General features: G+C 46.0%; 1 long non-coding RNA gene across 1 annotated transcript in view; it reads left to right on the top strand.

The window, feature by feature from the left end:
- Positions 1-1,171: 1,171 nt before the first annotated feature.
- The window catches only part of LOC123364539, a 31,331-nt gene continuing 11,867 nt past the window's right edge, over positions 1,172-20,635 (top strand). Inside the window, exon 1 of the long non-coding RNA XR_006577157.1 lies at positions 1,172-1,292. This is a non-coding gene — a long non-coding RNA (uncharacterized LOC123364539). The remainder of the gene's footprint in view (positions 1,293-20,635) is intronic.

Raw genomic sequence — 20,635 nt, 5'->3', positions numbered from 1 at the left:
ACCTAGTGTGCTCTCAGATATTGGCAGAATAACTGTAATTAATAGTGAAGGGCAAAAATGTTTCATATGCTTTTATCTTTTGCTCCTTTGTGATGGTACTTACTGTTTGGACCAATGGGCTACTAATTACAGACCGACTTTGGTCCAGCACACTCTCCAATGATTATTCATGTGTTTGCATTGATTTTTACATAAAACCAAAATGAAGCTGCACTATTTAGCACTTGGAACTTGGTCATCAATGAATTGCTTTGGGCTTAATAGGTTTAATAACACTTGGCAGATCATTATTATGTTGTTATAATTATTACTTAGATTAAATTATCTCTCTCTCTGTGTATATATATGTATATACATGGACTGATCATGTAATACTGCTTATACATGAGTATTAATAAATGGGGTTATTTTCTGCTTGGTTATATAAACACCGATGCACTAATTCAGCTAAGGTTCTTAAGTATATGCCTAACTTCATTCACAAAATAGGTCCATGTTAAAGTTAGGCAGCTGCTTAAGTATCTTGCTGAACTGAGTATCTAATATGCAAATGGTGATTATGCACAGGATCTATCTGTGTGGTTCAACAGCATTCATCCATTGCAGGGACAGATTAAATCTAGTGAGCCCAGTTTGGTAATAAACCTAGGTGCCCACTCATTATGGGTGAGATATGCTGGAAAAAAACCTACATGAGAGAAGACCCCCTTCAGAGCACCGTAGACTGGCCAGCCAGTTTATTTGATCATACCTTAATCTGCTACTGTCACATTTTGTCATGAGTATTCAGGAGATTTAATTTTTGCACAGTTTCCCCTTCTGGATTATATTTTACATTGCAGCTATTTGCATCCCCTCCCCAGGGAAGTAGTGTTTCTGAATGTAGGCATTTTCCAGTGGACTCAAACCCTTTGGGGTGAAAATGAAAGCATGCAGGTTTGTCTCTCAGCTAATGGAAGCCTTGAAGCAAAATGCTGAAACTCTGGTGAATCCAGGTTTAGTTTTCAGTGGTAAAAGACTATTTCTGTCTTCCCAGTAACTGGTACAGAACCTGCACTAACCCAGAGCAGTAACAATTAACCACAGGCAGCAAACTGCAAGAATTACTAATATAGACAGGTGGAATTGGACTAATTACCATACAGGGTTACACAAGGAAAAAAGGCCTGAGGTCTCTCTAAGAGAATTACATATCTGTGATGGCCCCCTCCCTCTTCTGCAATTATTTCCAAGTCACACCTGCCAAGCTGTAGGGAAGCATTCCCATTGTTTGTGGGTGAGAACACAGTCAGGTAAACTGTTGTTTTAGTTGGATTTTAAAATACAACACCCTTCACTCCTTTTAAATAATATTTTACAGTGCTTATTTCTTGCATTGAAGGGGCACTGTGAGGTAAAAAACCACATTTTTAAAAAACAAAAACCAATTCTTATCTCTGTTACTGAATACACCATAGATGATAGAAACATTTTTTAAAAATTTAATTCAATTTTTTTACCATTTATACTAATTGTTACCTTTAAGCTGAGCAAAATGCTTGGGTAATGAGGCTAGACTGGTCAATTTTTAGGCATATTTGCTTTCTGATATTGTATCAGCATAAATATGCAGTATTTGGGTTGCAAATGTTTCAGGGGAGTTTTTAAATTAAAAATATTTTTTTCTATTGATATTTGTTTTAAACGTCATGAAAGTCAGTCCATTAATTTAGCATTTGCAAAACTTCCTTATTTACCTTTGCAGAATTTAAATTTGTGGTTTAAATTATTCCACAATATTCTTATTAAAAAGGAATTTGTATGTATTGCAAAAGATAATAGGTACCTCTTTTGTGTGGAAAACTTGAATACATGTTTGTTAAATGCTTTACTAATATCTGTATAGTACAAGAGCATTTATAAGTTTGTTATGGAAAATCATGACTCAATAATTGTTATTGCGTATTCAGTGTGTTAAAAATTGTTTTCTCTAATTTTGGAGTGAAATCATATTTGACCCCAATCTTGCAAACATCTGTGCACGTGAGTAACTCATGGGACTACTCACATAAAGTTACAGAAAGAGAGCTCTTAGCCTGCCAATAATCAAATGTGAAAGAAAATCTGAAACCCCTTCCCAAACATAGGAGAGGGAGACTGGGAAGGGGAGAGGGAACAGAAGGAAATTAGACATGGAAACATGAAATAATGTGATCCTGACTTCCGCAGTTTGAGCCAGCACTTCAGATGTAAATAATTTACAATGATAAAGTTGGATAATAAGGGGAAGCTGATGGTGACACCTCTATTTAGTTTGTCAGACACCTTGCTATAAAAGTTTCTTGCAACTATTTTTTTTCTTAGGCCTTGTCTACACTACAGGACTATTTCGAATCTACTTAATTCGAATTTGTGGATTCGACCTTATGAAGTCGAATTTGTGTATCCATACTAAATACACTAATTCGAACTTCTGAGTCCACATTCACGGGGCCGGCGTCGACTTTCGAAGCGGTGCACTGTGGGAAGCTATCCCACAGTTCCCGCAGTCCCCGCTGCCCATTTGAATTCTGGGATTTCCCCCCAATGCATGCTGGGGGAAAAAATGTGTCGAGGGTGGTTTTGGGTAACTGTCGTCATTGAACCGTCAATCACGCCCTCCCTCCCTCCCTCCCTGAAAGCGCCTGCGGGCAATCTGTTCGTGCACTTTTCTGGTCAGTGACAGCGTGGACGCCACAGCACTGCAAGCATGGAGCCCGCTGCGATCCTCGCCGTTTTCTCCTCCTCGCACTTTATCGTCCACCTCTTCCACATTCAGCTGCTGAGAAATTGGGCTACTTTTCAATGGTTCTGCAAGCACTGGGGGACCATAGGGGACGTTTTACCAACATGAACGTCGGATGGCCGGGCAAGGTTCCTGATGCATGTGTTCTCAGGAACTGTGGGCTGCTCAGACGCCTGCTGGAAGGTAGTTTCTTCCCGTACCACGAAATAACTGTTGTGGATGTGCATTTGCCTATAGTGATCCTCGGTGACCCAGCCTGCCCGCTAATGCACTTGCTCATGAAGCCCTATACAGGCGCCTGGGACAGCGACAAGGAACTCTTCAAATACCAGCGAGCAGCGAGCAGCGTGACCTGTGACTGTTCAGTTTCTTTACAGAGAAGCTGAACCTGCCCCTGTTTCTTTACCCAGTTACTGTTGACTCTCCTCTTCGGTTAAATACCCCGTTCTCCCCGTTTCCTCCACTTCCAAGACACGTGTAAAAATAAAATACATGTCACACTGTTACTGAGGAGAGGTTTCTTTATTCATGACTTTTCGTTAAAGGGTCGAAACTGGAACGCAGACTGCGGTGGGTAGGGTGTGCGCTGATGTAAAGACCGCCTCTAAACTTAAGGAATGACAGGCTCCTGCTCCTACAGCGGTCCGCATTGCCGGACTGCTTGTTTCAACGGAGCCTGCCATCCCTCCTTTTTGGGATTCTGTGTGCGGGCGGCTATGTGGCCTTGTGGCGGAGGAGGACGGATACAGATTCCTCTGCTGCGTGACTCAGCGGTCCACAACAAGGACCGCTGTATAAGATCTGTACCCGACCTCCCCCGCTAAAAAGTCACATCCCCACCGCCCACACAGAACCTGGAAACCACCTCCCATACCGACCACGGTGCCTGCTGACTGCACTGTGTGTGTTACCCGCTGCTGATCCGGCCCCCGTGTCTGTACCCTGCGAAAGGTGCCTGTCCTATGCAATTAGCAACGCACTTCCCCACGCACCCCATTCAAACACAGTCTTCAGTGAGGAAACATGACGGAAACAGTACTTAACAGCAAAGTATTTTTATTACTTAAGTACACAGTTATGGGATGGGACTGGGATTGGGACTTGTTTGAGTCCGGAAGGGAAGGACTTATGCAAACGTAGGGTATGAGAGCTTTTGGTTACTTGAGCACTCTGCTGGGGTGCAGTGACAGTATTCACGGCCCAGGGCGGGCATCCTCCTGGTTATTTAGGGTGAGGGGGGTATGTGACTTTGTGGCGGGGGAGGGCGGTTGCAGAGATACTGCCGGGGGCTCTGTCCTGCAGCGGACCTGCAGAACATACACAAGTCGCCGGAGCGTGTCCGTTTGCTCCCTCAGTAGTACAAGCATTGCTTGAGTCGCCTGCTTGTGTTCCTCACGCCACCTCTCCTCCCATTCGCTGTGTGAGCGCTGGTACAGAGAGACTTTCTCCCTCCACTGCCTCTGCTGGTCCGCCTCGGCTAGGTAGCAGCCCACACATTCATCGAAAATCGTGTCCCTTGTCTTTTTCTTTCGCCGCCTAATCTTCGCCAGCCTCTGCGAGGTGGATGCTGTGGAAGGTCTGGAGACAGTGGAAGCTGTGAGATGGGAAACAGTTAGTTAATTCCTTGCAATGATACTTTTTTGCGAACAATTAACTGAGTCTACGCTGTCTCTGTGAATTTTTTGTTGAGACCCCTGTGCCTGCTGTTGCACAAATCATTTGCGCGGTGGATTCTGGGTAAATGTCGCCAGTCATTCCTTCCTCCGGGAAAGCAAGGGCAGACAATCATTTCGATCACGTTTTCCATGAAATGCCCTGGCACACGCCATAGCGTGGCAACAATGGACCCTATTTTGCCTTTTGTGTATGTCACCGTATGTGTACTGTATGCCGCTGATAGAGGCGGACCAGCAGCGCTACACAGCAGCATGCTTATGCTTTTGCATGACAGCAGCGATGGTTACCAGGCATACTGCACCGTCTACCATACCATGAACTGGTAAGAAGACGGTAATAAGATGGTCATGGTTACCTGTCCTTTTGCACTGCGCCATTTGGTGCTGTCATAAGTGCCCCTGGTCGATCAGCCAGGGGCGCAAAAGCAAAATTTGGGAATGACTCCCCGAGTCAATCCCTCCTTTTTGGGTATCTAAAAATAGAATCAGTCCTGCCTAGATTATGTGCAAGTGTACTAGAGAACCACTGTATCATACAACCAGAGACCACAGCTGCTCTCTGTCCAATCCTGCATAAATTTTGAGCTGAACGCTATTCACAGGGTGTGCTCCTGAAACAACCCCAGCTGTTCATTCCGTTCTTCCCCCAGCCTTCCTGGGTTCCAATACCATTGTCCCCCCACTTGTGTGATGAAGTAATATAGAATGCATGAATAAGACACAGGTAGTCGTTTGTGAGAAATGAGTGGAAGGAAGCCTCCAGCTGCAATGATAGTCCAGAGATGACATTAAGGGGTGTGGAGGAGGGAGCCACTCATCCCTCTGCTAGTCCAGGGGCAATTGAATCTTTTCTTTACAATGAAGGGTGGGGGCTGATGGATCTCAGCCCCCTGTTGCAATGATGAGGACGGTTACCAGCCATACTGCACCATCTACCATGAAAAATTAGCAACAGGCGGCCTTGACCGACCGGTCCCAAGCAAGTTGGTACGGTTGTCATGGTTACCAGCCCTTTTGCACTGCCCCATGTGCCAATAGGCTGATGATGAGGATGGATTTCCATCATTTTGTACCATCAGCCATCCATAGTGTGGGGGAGCAAGGATGTTGGTGTTGAGTGCTGCACCATCGCGTCTATCTGCAGCATTCAGTACAGATACGGTGACATGTAAAAGAGTCAACAGAGGATTGTTTTCCCTTTAACTTCTGGGGGTCGGGGGGTGCGTAAATTGCCGAGCTATGCCCCGTCCCACCGCGGACACTGTGTTTGACCCTAGAAGCATTTGGAGATCAGCCAAGAATGCAAATGCTTTTCGGAGACAGCAGGAACTGTGGGATACCTTGCGTCCTCGTTCCCCCCTCCCTCCATGAGCGTCCATTTGATTCTTTGGCTTTCCGTTACGCTCGTCACGCAGCTGCGTGCTGAGTCTGTGCTATGCCGTCTGTCCGTTTATTTATTAAAAATACTTTGGACCAGGCGTAACGTAACATTTCTTCCCCTACTTAGATGCAGGAGTCTCCGAGCGAGATCACTGTGAGGACAGGCACTGAAGGAGATAGAGAGCGCATGCTGCGTGAAATCTAGCACGAACCACGGACCTATGCAGCCGTGCTCTGGGAGGCAGTGCTCCCTGAATACCGCATGAAAGCCTCGCGCGGAAAAGTGTGCTATCACGGAGCACCCAATAAGGCAGCTCTCCCCAGGAACCTCCTGCTGATGCTTATCGATTAACGGCAGGAGAGCTTCATGGCGTTCTCCCAGGAGGATTTCTGTTCTATCACCATATATACAGAGACCTCCTTTTCACACACTTCAGATTCCTGTTATATTAAGAATAAAAGTTAACATGGTTAAAGCACTTACCGACTGCTCCTACCCCTGATTCAGGATCCGGGTTCCTGGCCGGGGAGGGTTGGTAGGGGATCTCCGTGAGGGTGATGAATAGATCCTGGCTGTCGCCTGCCTCGTCCTCCACAAACCCTTCCTCATCTTCCCCGTCCGTGAACATCGTCGAGGAACTGTCCGTCAACACTGTCCCATCATCAGAGTCCATGGTCACTGGTGGGGCAGTGGTGGCAGGCTCCGTAGCGTCCGTTGGCTGCTTTGATTTTTTGGTAGCCTTGTCTGGGGTCCTTGATTTTCACGCGGCGCTGCGTTGCATGACGGCTGTATCCTCAGTCGGTATCATGGCTTTGGAGACCTTCTCGTAGGTCTTTGCATTCCGTTCGTTGGAGCGCAGCTCCGAAAGCACAGACTCCTCGCCCCACACACCGATCAGATCCAAGAGTTCCCGGTCAGTCTATGCCGGGTCCCTCTTTCTATTCAGAGATTACATGAACTCCTCTGCTGGAGAGCTCTGCATTGCTGCCGGTGCTGCGGAGCTCGCCCCGATGTGCAACCAGAACGTCAGATTCAAACCGCCCAGACAGGAAAATGAATTCAAATTTTCGCGGGTCATTTCCTGTGTGGCTGGGCAGAGAATCCAAGCTCGGGCTGCTGTCCAGAGCGTCAACAGAGTGGTGCAGTGTGGGATAGCTCCCGGAGCTACTAAGTTCGATTTCCATCCACACCTAGCCTAATTCGAACTAGCCATGTCGAATTTAGCGTTACTCCACCTGCCGGGGTGGAGTACCAAATTCGAACTAAAGAGCCCTCTAGTTCGAATTAAATGGCTTCCTGGTGTGGACGGTTGAGCGGTTAGTTTGAATTAACGCTGCTAAATTCGAATTAAAGTCCTAGTGTAGACCAGGCCTTAGAAACTCTTAAAACCTCTATTGTATACAGCAGGCCTTTGAATTTCATCAAGAAAAAAGTCCTTGGGCTACAGAAATGGCCTGGGTCCTTATGTACACAGGAGTGTTTTTTTAAAATAACCTAAAGGTGTGAATTTATACTGATATATTTATACCAGAAAAACTCTCATGCAGACATTATTCTGATACAAGAGTGTTTTTATTCATTTAGGCATATGTGACTTGGGAAAGGGTAAGCTAAACTGAAGCTACTTTTATACTGAAATAAGAGAGTTCACATGTGGGTTTATACCAGAATAACTATACCTGTGTAACACCAGTAATATCACTGCTGGTAAAACTTTTCCATGTAGTCCAGACCTTTAGCCCATTAAATTCCATTCAGGTTTATTGGAGTTCATGGACTGTTAAAATTCATTATTTCCCTTTTCTCACTTCTGTTGCACCTGAAAAATGTGTCAGCCTGCAAAAATAACAACTCAGTGTGAACCTTCTAAAGAGCAGGGCTTGTGCTGCCGTAGCAACAGTGGCAGCCCAGATTACACTGGGAATGCCTGTGAGAGGCTGTGGAATCCAAACCAGCCACTCCTATTCCCTCTTTTGCAACTGGGAATGGCACAAAATATTCCTTTTCTCCTTGTGAACCCATCTGCAGTATCTTCTGGGAAAGTGATGTGGAGGGGAGTATGGAGTGTTCAGTTTTTGCTCAGTCTCTATTCCCAACAAACTCCCACTGGTGTGGGCTAAATCCTTTCACTCTAGCTTGCACTATCATATATGATTTAGGTGGGGCTATGTCTAGACTGGAGCTGAAGGGTGTAATTTCCTGCTTGAGTAAACATACATGCATTAGCTTTGATTTGGCTAATGTGCTAAACATAGAAGCCATGGTGGAGTGAGGGGCTAGCTGCCTGACGTGCAATCCTATCTGAGACCCTAGGTATATATTTGGGCAGCTAGGCCCTCCCACCGTTTGCACTGTCATGGCTACACTTCTGCTTTTAGTGTGATCAGAGCTAACCTAGTGTGTCTTTTCAAGCTGGAAATTATATTTTCCAGTTCTCGTGTAGACACAGAGTAATAGAATCATAGAAATGTAGGGCTGGAAGGGATCTCAAGATGTCATTTAGTTCATCCCCCATGCTGAAGCAGAATCAAGTATACCTAGATTATTCCAGACAAGTGTTTTTCTAACTTTATATTTAGAAACCTCCAGTAATGGGATTCCATAACATACCTTGGAAGCCTATTCCAGAACTTAACTATCCTTATAGTTTTTCCTAATATCTAACCTAAATCTGCCTTGATACAGATTAAGCCCATTACTTCTTGTCCTACCTTCAGTGGACACGGAGAACAATTGATCACCATCCTCTTTATAACAGCCCTTAACATATTTCAAGACTAAACATGCCCAGTTTTTTTTAAACCTTTCCTCACAGGTCAAGTTTTCTAAATCTTTTATCATTTTTGTTGCTGTTCCCTGGACACTCTCCAATATGTCCATCTTTCTTGAAGTGTGGCTCCCAGAACTGGGCGCAGTACTCTAACTGAGGCCTCACCTGTGCCAAGGAGAGCAGTACAATTACCTCCCATGTCTTTCATATGACACTCCTGTTAATAAACCCCAGAATGATAGTAGCCTTTTCTCTAACTGCATCACGTTGTTGGCTAATATTCAATTTATGATCTACTATAAACTCCTGATCCTTTTACCCAGTGAGAGAGTAAAAGACAGGTGATGATAAGATGAAGAACATTGAACTTAGAGTAGCTCTTAAGAAAAATATAGAGATTAAACCTGAGTTATTTTTAGTAAAAAAGCAAGAACTACTTTCATTGGAACACAATTATGATTTAGTTGGGGTTAGTCCTGCTTTGAGCAGCGGGTTGGACTAGATGACCTCCTGACGTCTCTTCCAACCCTAATATTGTATGATTCTATGATTCTATATAAATCATAGTATTTTATTTTAGAGTGATGTTATATATACTGTATTCATTCAGTGTATTCATACAGTGTTAACCTAAATATAAACTTTTTGTATTAATTGAATCCCTAGTGAAAGCAGATTTTAGAATCAATCTTATTTTTTTACGTGATCTAATTATCTCTGTTGTATTGACTGGTATCTAAAAGTTGGATTGATTCTACCATTAAACTGCTATTGGAAAGGACTTCAGACAAACAGTTGTTTAGCTTTCATATTGCCAAAAGAGGTCAAATTAAAAAGCATGTCTAGAGTACGATATAGCTAGCTAAAAGGAAAGAGGGATTAAAATTCAAGATTTAAAATTTAACATCTTGAAAATTTTCAAAAAGTAGTCATTTTTCAAAAAGATTGACAAAAAATGTTGAAAACCACATTGCTCCATTTCAAGCTCTGTGAAATGGTAATTGCTTCAATTTTTTTTCTTTCTCTTCCTACCTCTCCTCACTCCATTTTTGGACCAGCCCTACCTGAAGCTCTGTTTGTTTCTCTGAAACCGAATGAAAATCTGGGTTCAGAAGGCCTGCAAAAAATTGTACATCTCATTTTAGAGCTACGTCTTAGTTCCCCCTACTGAGCTACTCCCCAGCTCACTATAGCACAGCATTCCCTAACATGGAACCAGGATCAGCACTCTCTGCAGTACAACTAGTATCAACGAGGGCCGTACCAGGGTCAGCAGTGACTACAAAAGGAGGGGACCCTTGCTGAGCCCCCACCCTGCTCTGCGTCTTTCTTTAATGAGTTAGGTACTGTCAGGGTTCCTTCCCCACTCTGAACTTTAGGGTACAGATATGGGGACCTGCATGGACACTTCTAAGCTTAATTACAAGCTTAGATCCAGTAACACTGCCACCAGCCAGTCTGGCACACTCCCTGTCCCCCCAAAACTTTCCCCTCCCTGGATAGCCTTGAGGCTTTTCCACCAAGTCCCTGGTGATACCGATCCAACCCCTTGGATCTTAACACAAGGAGAAATTAACCATTCCCCCTTTCTTTCCCCCCACCAACTCCTGGTGAGTCCAGACCCAATTCCCTGGGATCTTAAAACAAGAAAGAAAAAAAATCAATCAGGTTCTTAAAAAGAAAACTTTTAATTAAAAAAAAAGAAAGGTAAAAATCATCTCTGTAAAATCAGGATGGAAAATACTTTACAGGGTACTTAGATTTATATAGCCCAGAGAAAACCCCTCTAGCCTTAGGTTCAAAGTTACAGCAAACAGAGGTAACATCCTCTCAGCAAAAAGGAACATTTACAGGTTGAGAAAACAAACATAAGACTAACACACCTTGCCTGTGTTACTTACAAGTTTGAAACATGAGAGACTGATTCAGAGAGATTTGGAGAGCCTGGTCCCTCTCTGTCCCAAGAGCGAACAACCCCCAAAACAAAGAGCACAAACAAAAGACTTCCCTCTACCTTCCCTCCACCAAGATTTGAAAGTATCTTGTCCCCTTATTGGTCCTCTGGTCAGGTGTCAGCCAGGTTTACTGAACTTTTTAACCCTTTACAGGTAAAAGAGACATTAACCCTTAACTATCTGTTTATGACAGGTACTTTTTAACTTTGTTGAATAGAGGCTTTGTAAAGAGACAGTACTGCTGTTTATCCTGTTTAGCCACTTAGCCTCAATAACCTTTTATGCTCAGCAAACTATGGGCAATAATACATGGTGTATGACTGTTGGATTATTTTGAGTTTTCAGTAGAGGTTCTTTATCTCTCCCATCTTTAATCCTAAATGGCCACATCACAGGGTTTTTCCATAGGGATATCAGGGACAAGGCCTCCTCCACCAGGCAGTGGGCAGACTCTGTAGCAGCTTCTCTGTATTAGCTCTGACTATTGTATCCAGGGGCGGCTCTACCTTTTTGGCCGCCCCAAGCAGTCATGCGCGGGAGGCGCCCCGGAGCCGCGGACGTCCCGCGGGCATGACTGCGGAGGGTCCGCTGGTCGCGCAGCTCGGCTGGACCTCCCACAGCTGCGGACGGTTCGCAGGTCCGGCGGCTCCACTTGAGCTGCCGCAGTCATGCCTGCGGGAGGTCCAGCCGAGCCGCGGGACCAGCGAACCGTCCGCAGTCATGCCTGCGGGAGGTCCACTGGAGCCGCGGGACGAGTGCCCCCTCCGCAGTCATGCCTGCGGCAGGTCCGGTCGTCCCGGGGCTCCGGTGGACCTCCCGCAGGCATGACTGTGGCAGGTCCGCCGGCCCAGCCTGCCGCCCCCCCCAGGAAAGGGCCGCCCCACGCGCGTGCTTGCCGCGCTGGGGTCTGGAGCCGGCCCTGATTGTATCCCTTCTTTATAAGGGGGGAACATCCTGGTGTGTCCATGTAGCTGAGAGCCACAGGGGTTGCCATCTCTTTGTGCCTATCCAAATCCTGCCCAACACCCTATTCCCCTCCTCTTCCATCAAAGAAAACCATATTTTCCACGGGAATCTGCGTCTTATATCTACTTTTGCAATTCTATACATTGGCCTTATTCTTTACCTCCAGTCTACCAAGGTGTTTGAACTCCTGCCTCTTCTTCCATCAGCTTTCACAGAAAATTTTTTTCCATCTATTCCTTTCAAAGATTGGAGTTTTCATGTAAAAAATGTTGGAGCTTGTCAGAATAACCCATAGCTGTATTGCTTCTTTGTGAGATTACAGTCTACTTGATATATGCCATTTGAAATATATGTCTTTAGACATGGAAAAATTAATAAAACAGAAATTAAAACTGACAGCTCTGAAATGATATGCTACCCTTAGAATATGGACTACCTCACATGAACATTTTACAGACTTTGTATCAGGATTATAGACGGTTATCCAATTGGGAATGATTTCTAGATATACACCTCTACCTCAATATAATGCTGTCCTTGGGAGCCAAAAAATCTTACCGCGTTATAGGTGAAACCGTGTTATATTGAACTTGCTTTGATCCACCGGAGTGCGCAGGCCCGATCCCCTGGAGCGCTGCTTTACCGCATTATATCCAAATTTGTGTTATATCGGGTGGTGTTATATCGAGGTAGTGGTGTATTCCTAAATCTCACCTGACAGGTTTTTGATGCTGTACAATTCCTATAGAATTACAGCATCATACCAGCGATGCTATAATTTTTGTTAAGATAGTACTTTCATTCTCAGCTCTGATTTTGCCTGATAACTGCTTTTGTATTGAAATTAATTTCTTATGCTTTTTCTCAGCACAGAAAGTTAAGATTTTGTTATCCACCAAGAAGTGTGTGTTGAAAATCCAGAAATGGTTATCTGAATATGGGGGAAATAATTCAGCTTTTTATGCTCGGATAATTTAAATACAGTTATGATTTAAAAGTTCAAACTTGGCATCTCCATTAAAATTGGTTAAGAGATAAAACCGTGAAAATAACATTGATTTATCAGGCACCGTGTGCTAATTTACTACCAGTGTAAGTGCACAACAAGAGCCCTATGTCTGAGTGCAGGATTTGGCCAAAGTTGGGTTATCTAGATATCTACGTAAACCAGGGACAGATCTCTAAGGTTGCAAAATTCTCTACTCCCTGAAAAGTTATCCTGCCCTGAATACTCTTTATCTTTTAAGAAATCTATCCAAGAGATTCAGATATTGCTTGAAGGCTCTCTGGCCTGGTCTACACTAGGACTTTAATTCGAATTTAGCAGCGTTAATTCGAACTAACCGCTCAACCGTCCACACCAGGAAGCCATTTAATTCGAACTAGAGGGCTCTTTAGTTCGAATTCGGTACTCCACCCCGACAGGTGGAGTAACGCTAAATTCGACATGGCTAGCTCGAATTAGGCTAGGTGTGGATGCAAATCGAACTTAGTAGCTCCGGAAGCTATCCCACAGTGCACCACTCTGTTGACGCTCTGGACAGCAGTCGGAGCTTGATTCTCTGACCAGCCACACAGGAAATGACCCGGGAAAATTTGAATTCATTTTCCTGTCTGGGCACTTTGAATCTGACGTCCTGGCTGGACATCGGGGCGAGCTCCGCAGCACCTGCAACGATGAAGAGCTCTCCAGCAGAGGAGTCCGGCCAATCCAAGAATAGAAAGAGGTCCCCAGCATGGACAGACCGGGAAGTCCTGGATCTGATCGGTGTGTGGGGCGAGGAGTCTGTGCTGTCGGAGCTGCACTCCAGCAAGCGGAATGCAAAGACCTTCGAGAAGGTCTCCAAAGCAATGATAGAGAAAGGATACAGCCGGGATGCAATGCAGTGCCGCGTGAAAATCAAGGACCTGAGACAAGGCTACCAAAAAGTCAGAGCGGCAAACGGACGCTCTGGAGCCCTGCCCCAGATATGCCGCTTCTACGAGGCACTGCATGCCATTCTAGGTGGGTCTGCCACCACTGCCCCACCAGTGACCGTGGACTCAGTGGATGGCATAGTGAACCTGGACAGTTCCTCCTCGATGTTCGCCGATGGGGAAGATGAGGAAGGGTCTGTGGAGGACGGCGCAGGTGACAGCGAACACAATACCGCTTTCCCTGACAGCCAGGATCTCTTCATCACCCTCACAGAGATCCCCTACCAACCCTCCCCGGCCGTTAACCCGGACTCTGAATCAGGGGAAGGATCAGGCGGTAAGTGCTATAAACATGTAAACATTTATTTTTTATAAAACAGGTATAAAAAAATAGAAATACTATATATAAAATTTTCAATGAAAAACTATATGAAAAGTAGGTCCACACATATAGGGATTGAACAATAATCCTCCAGGGACAATTCAAGAAAGGTCTCATTTATGTCCTCGAAAAGCCTCCGCAGGAGGTTCCTGGGGAGAGGTGCCTTGTTGGGTGCTCCGTGGAAGCACACTCTTCCGCGCCAGGACATCCTTATGTACATGGGAATCATCGCCTCCACAAGCATGGCCGCATATGGTCCTGGTCTCTGCAGGGCTTCCCTTAGCATCCGCTCTTTGTGACTCCGAGGGACCCGCCTCAGGGTGATCTCGTTCATGAAATGCTGCATCTAATTAGGGCAATTAGTGTATTGTTACTGTTGTGAATGGTTGACTTTTACTTTGCATAACAATGACCCTCGCTTAACAGCCACGTGTTGTAGGCCACATAGGAAAAGCATACATTGATCTTTCCCGTGCACTGGCGGGAGTGGCTGGAAAAGGGTCAGAGTATATGATTTCCAGATTGGCTTTAGCGGGAGGGCACAGCTATCCATTAACTGATAAGCAGAATGTACTGTAAGGCTTACCAGGACTGTCTGCTAGATGGATTCAGCTGTCTCTCCCCACTTGTCCGCTCTCCTGTGCAATGCCGCAGCCAATGAGAGCGTATTCCGAAATCTCGAACTTGTCCTGAGATCTCGTGAGACTTGTTGCCCTGTATGGTCTTGTTCAGAGAAACTGACTAGACTGTGTTCACTGTTCGCAAACATGTATCTGTTCAAGGAAATCAGTTACTTTTCCCATCACACAGCTTCGGCTCTTTCACCGGACTGCCCCGGCATCCCCCTCGCAGAGGCTGGCGCAGATTAGGCGGCGAAAGAAAAAGACTAGGGACGAGATGTTCGCGGAACTGATGGCCTGCTCCAGAGCCGAGGCGGCAGAGCAGAGACAGTGGAGGGAGACCCTATGTCAACAGCATCGCACACACATCGAACGGGAGGATAGGTGGCGGCAGGAAGACCAGCAGGCGACTCAAACGCTGCTTGGGCTAATGAGGGAGCAAACGGACACGCTCTGGCGCCTTGTTGATGTTCTGCAGGACCGCAGGCAGGAGGACAGAGCCCCCCTGCAGTGTATCTGCAACCGCCCTCCCCCGCCAAGAAGTCCTGCCCCCCCCTCACCCAAAAGTACAAGACGGAGGGGCGGTAGGGGCCATGAGAACTGTCACTGCACCACTGCATAGCGCTAATGTACCACACACCTCTCACGCTATAAATTTGTAGAAGTGCTTCCCTTACAGGCTCACCCAGTCCCAAATCCAAGTTTCATCCCCCCACTGTGTATTAGATTATTAAAAGCTGTTTGCTGTTATTCACTGTTTCGGTCACGTCTTTCGTGTCAGAGGATTTTTTTGTGTATGGGGGTGGGGAGGGGATTTATAATTGCATGGTATAGCCTACATTACCAGGGTACAGACTTGGGGCCATGATCAACTGCAGGGCACACACACACTGCAGTCAGTTGGCACCAGGGTCACTCTGTGTGGTGTATGCTTGTCCAGGGTCCTAGCGCCTGCCACCCCCTTAATGTTAAGGCACGCTGCTCTTACCATGCACTTCCACCGTAGCAACGAGTCTCTCCGCTGCCCTGAGCCCCAACAAGAGCCCTCATCCACGGACAGATACTCACCCTTCCCCCACACCCCTCACCCCTTCCTACGCCCAAACCCGCAGCCCACTGCCGTCATCCAAACCCCTATCCAAAGAAGGCACCACTCGCCCCTTCCTGCAAACCCACCCCTTCCTGCAATCCCTCCCCTTCATGCACAACCACTTGCAACCGTCCCCCACCCCAGAGACCTATGTAGGAGCAGGAGGATGTCATTCCTTTATGGAACAAGCGGTCTGTACATCAGTGCACACCGTGCCCAGCACAGTATGCGTCCATGTTTCAACACCTGAACAGAAATGCAAAGTAAAACAAAGATTTATTAATAATGAGTATAACAATTAATTTGCTTTAAAACGTGCTTTGGAAGTGGGGGAAACTTGGAGAACGGGGTATGTAACCGGAGATCAAAATCGACACATACAGACACAGGCCCAGGGTCAGTTTCTCTTGAAAGCAAGTGGAGAGTCATAGGTTACCCTGCTCTCCAAGGAAACTTGCTTTCAAAGCCTCCCGGATACACAGCGCTTCCCGCTGGGATATTCTCTCGGCACGGGTGTCTGGCTGAGCGTAAACTGCAGCCAGGCGATTTGCCTCAACCTCCCATCCGGACAAAAAGGTCTCGCCCTTGCTCTCACAGAGATTGTGTAGCACACAGCAAGCAGCAATAACTACGGGGATATTCTTTTCGCTGATGTCCGAGCGAGTCAGTAAGCTCCGCCATCTCCCCTTGAGACGTCCGAAAGCACACTCCACCACCATTCTGCACTTGCTCAGCCGGTAGTTGAAGAGTTCCTTCTCTCTGTCCAAGGCGCCTGTATAGGGCTTCATGAGCCAGGGCATTAGCGGGTAGGCTGGGTCTCCGAGGATCACTGTAGGCATCTGCACATCCCCAACCGTTATTTTGTGGTCCGGGAAGAAAGTACCTGCCTGGAGGCGTTTAAACAGACCAGAGTTCCTGAACACACGCGCGTCATGAACCTTGCCCGCCCACCCAACGAAGATGTTGGTAAAACGTCCCCTATGGTCTACCAGTGCTTGCAGCACCATAGAAAAGTAGCCCTTTCGGTTAATGTACTCGCTGGCCTGGTGGGCTGGTGCCAGGATAGGGATGTGAGTCCCATCTATAGCCCCACCGCAGTTTGGGAATCCCATCGCGGTGAAGCCATCTATGATGTCCTGGACGTTTCCGAGAGTCACTACCTTTGAGAGAAGTTGCTCAACGATTGCGTGGGCTACTTCAATCACAGCAACCCCCACGGTAGATTTGCCCACGCCAAAGTGGTTCGCTACTGACCGGTAGCTGTCTGGCGTTGCAAGTTTCCAGAGGGCTATGGCCACTCGCTTCTGCACAGTCAGGGCTGCTCGCATCCGGGTGTCCTGGCGCTTCAGGGCAGGGGACAGCAAGTCACAGAGTTCAAGGAAAGTGCCCTTACGCATCCTGAAGTTTCGCAGCCACTGTGATTCATCCCAGACCTGCAGCACTATGCGGTCCCACCAGTCCGTGCTTGTTTCCCAGGCCCAGAATCGCCGTTCCACACCATGAACTTGACCCATTGCCACCATGATCTCCACGGCGCGGCGTACCCTGCTTTGTGAGAGGTCTGCGCCACTCTGTGAATTCCTGTCCTCACCGCGCTGCCGGAGCCTCCTCGCCCGATTTCTCAGCAGCTGACTGTGGAAGAGGTGGACGATAAGGTGCGAGGAGTTGACAATGGCCATAAGTGCAGCGATGATCGCAGCGGGCTCCATGCTCGCAGTGCTGTGGCGTCCGCGCTGTAACCGACCAGAGAAGGGCGCGAACAGATTTCCCGCCGGAGCTTTCAGGGAGGGAGGGCGTGATTGACGGTTCAATGACAACAGTTACCCAAAAGCACCCTCGACACATTTTTCCCCCAGGAGGCATTGGGAGCTCTACCCAGCATTCCAATGGGCAGCGGGGACTGCGGGGACTGTGGGATAGCTTCCCACAGTGCACCGCTTCCAAAGTCGACGCCAGCCCCGTTACTGTGGACTCAGAAATTCGAATTAGTGTATTTACTGTGGATACACAAATTCGACTTCATAAGGTCGAATCCACAAATTCGACTTAAGTAGATTCGAAATAGTCTTGTAGTGTAGACAAGGCCTCTGATAACCACTTCTGTAGCCATAGGACCTAATGGGGCTTGTCTGCACACACAAATTGCATCAGTTCAACTTAAATCAGTTTTAAAAATATTTCAGTTCAACTGGTACAAACCCCTGCCTGAACACACTTATAGTGGTTTAAACATGGCATGTATCATTTTATAATTGCTTTGTAATTAAGGACTTGTCTTCACATAAATTTGCACTGGTTTAATTAAATCAGTTTAGTTAAATTGATGTAAACCCCTTGTGTTTTATTTATGCTCTTATTTCGGTTTAAAAGTGGCTTATTTCAGTTTAACTTAAATCTGTTCCTTCACACAAAGTTACACCTGTTTTACTATACCATGTCTACTATAAACTGTGGCTGCGCAAGTTACGTCTGTGTACAGCCACCAAAGATTTAAAAAGTCCCTTCTCTTATTCCCATAAACACAACGGTGAAGTCTCCCACAGGTCCTGGCTCATGGCATGGCCGGAGTTGTCCTCCTTTTCCTCCTCACCATTCATGGCAGCGGTCTCCGTCTTGGGCTTCTCTGAGGTACCCACAGTGGTCGGCAGGGTGCTGATGGAGTCTCCGCCAAGTCTGGCATGCAGTTCTTTATAGAAACAGCAGGTCTGTGATGCCGCACCAGATCTATTGTTGTATTTCCTGGCCTGGTGGAATTCCTGGTAAAGTGCCTTTGCTTTCACATGGCACTGCAGCTGACCCCTGTCATACCCCTTTGCCTGCATCCCTCTTGCAATCTGCTCATTGATGTCTACATGTCTATGGCTGGTCTGTAGTGGTGCTTGCAGAGTCTCTTCTTCCCATGCTCTCAGGAGCGCATCTAGTGAGTGGAGTTGGGATGGTTAGCTAGGCAGTTGCACACAACAAGGGTGAGCTGCTAGGGATGTTTGCAGGATTGGGCAGTCAGAGAAAGGCATTTCTAGGGGGACTGAAAGGAGGTGGTGGAGTGGCTTCCGGTCCCTGTGACCACTGTGCAGTGACATTTAAAATTGTGACCAGAGCAGTCACTGTTGCAGGGAATGGCAGCGTCATGGGACAGCTGCTGAGGTTAGGGATGACATAGGTTATATAGTGTCTACACTCTCACTGCCTCAACCTCAGTAGGTCAAGCATGGCTCTATCCTATTCTAGGAGGAGGTTTACTATGTCACTGTAACAGGGTCGTTATGTTGGACAGAGACAAATTTGAATGTAGATATATGTGCACATTGGTGCATAGTAGTGAGTTGAGTTAATTGGTGAGGGCAGTGGCTGACAAACAAGCCCTTTTCTGTAAGAGGATGTTTCATTGGTACTTGAAAGTTTATTCATTGATTGTTTCAATTTGTTTTGCAAAAATACCATCGGTATCTGGGGGTAATGACTCCGACAGTCCAGGGACATGATTTTAGCTAGAGCTGGATGAATAATTCATAATTGTTCATTTTAAATTATTCAGGTAGTTCTTGGTCTCCAGCTTGTTTGAGAGCAGTTGTGAAGATTCAAAATGTGAAAGCTGAGCTATTTTGACTGGACGCATAGGTGGTATGGTATGTGTCTGTTTATTGGTTGGATGTGCAGAACTCAGACTCACACTTCAGATGCAAGTACAAAATCAAAACTCACGTCCTGTGAACAAGCTGATTAACATTAACATTCATTGTTTTGGCAAACCAGCCTCCCAATAAATTCATTGCTAGAATATTCATATGAAGTGAGGACCAAAAAGGGCATGGACACAAAGTGGATTTGTTTAATATTTGAACTGATGTAAAAAATGTCTGGAGTATTTGCCCAGCTCCACTTCTGACAAAGGACTGTTTTGTGTGATCTGGGGAAGGAGTTTGGACAACCACAGCCCGGGGAGCAGCAGCCCTCACAGGCCTGTTTGGGAACTCCAGCGCAGAATTGTTTTGCTGGGATTTTGGGTAGTTATATTTGTGAATTACAAGCTGTGCTTTTGCTTTTGCCATTAGATGCCCCTGTTCAAAAGTGTACATGCTCATGATTGTTAAAGTATACTAGAAATACAGAATTCTGTCTTTGTGTCTGCTCGTTGATTGCCACCCTTTGAAAGCAATCAGGTATCCTTTCTGACCTCTTGGAAACCAAAACAGTATTAAATAATACACAGAAGTAATATAAAATCAATTTAAAATACTGTACACTTGTATTTAGATTGATAAAATTATACCTGTTCTTCCCTCTAGATGTAATAGCTCTATGGTTATTAAGGCAAAATATATTGTAGAATTCCAATTGCTGTGGATACCACAATTTTGTCTTCCCTAGTTCTGGTGTGTTTGAAATCCCAGTCCTAATGCTGCATTAAAGGCCAAATATACCATCCACCATACAGCTCACGTAATGGGCTAGTTGTTGAGTAGAAGGGAAAACAACCTCCCACCAGTCACATAGAATAGCTGTGGAACCTCTCCCTGGAGGCTGTTTAAGTCCAATGGCTGAAGTAGCTGCATGGGGGAAGGATCCACCTAGCAATGGATTCTTCAGCGTTATCCCCATTCTCGCCTTTTTGCTGTGAGCTACTGCACAAGAATGCCCAATGAAGCTGGGTTCCCTGCTGCGCAGGGCATATGTATCCCATAAAAAGGTACCTGACCATGAAATACTGTGGTGTTCATCTCATCCTTTAGCCTTATAAACATATGCTGTCTGTCCTGTTGTAATTCCTATGCCTGCTTTTTCAGATATGTGGCTCAGGGCAATACTGAACTGTGTCACATAAGGGGTTAAAGGAATCATGAAGCACAAAAACAGCAATGCCAGCATAATCCCCCAAAGAGTAAACAAAAGTTTTAACTGTTGCAAACAATAAATTGTCCATACCTTGTAGAAGCAGTGGATAATGAAAAGTTATAATGCCTATAGTTAGTACCCTCTTTAAAAGAATTTACACAGTATATGAAATTAAATTCTGTTCACAGTTCTCTTAATTTGTCCTTAATTAAACAATACTCCATAAATGGTGCATTCAGTGACCAAATGTTCAGAGACAGCAAAATGGTGGGTCCCAAGCC

This window comes from Mauremys mutica, chromosome 2 (assembly GCF_020497125.1).
Source record: "Mauremys mutica isolate MM-2020 ecotype Southern chromosome 2, ASM2049712v1, whole genome shotgun sequence".
NCBI classification, from domain to species: Eukaryota; Metazoa; Chordata; order Testudines; family Geoemydidae; genus Mauremys; species Mauremys mutica.
Note: the sequence above shows the minus strand (reverse complement) of the source record. Positions and strands in the feature narration are given on the sequence as shown.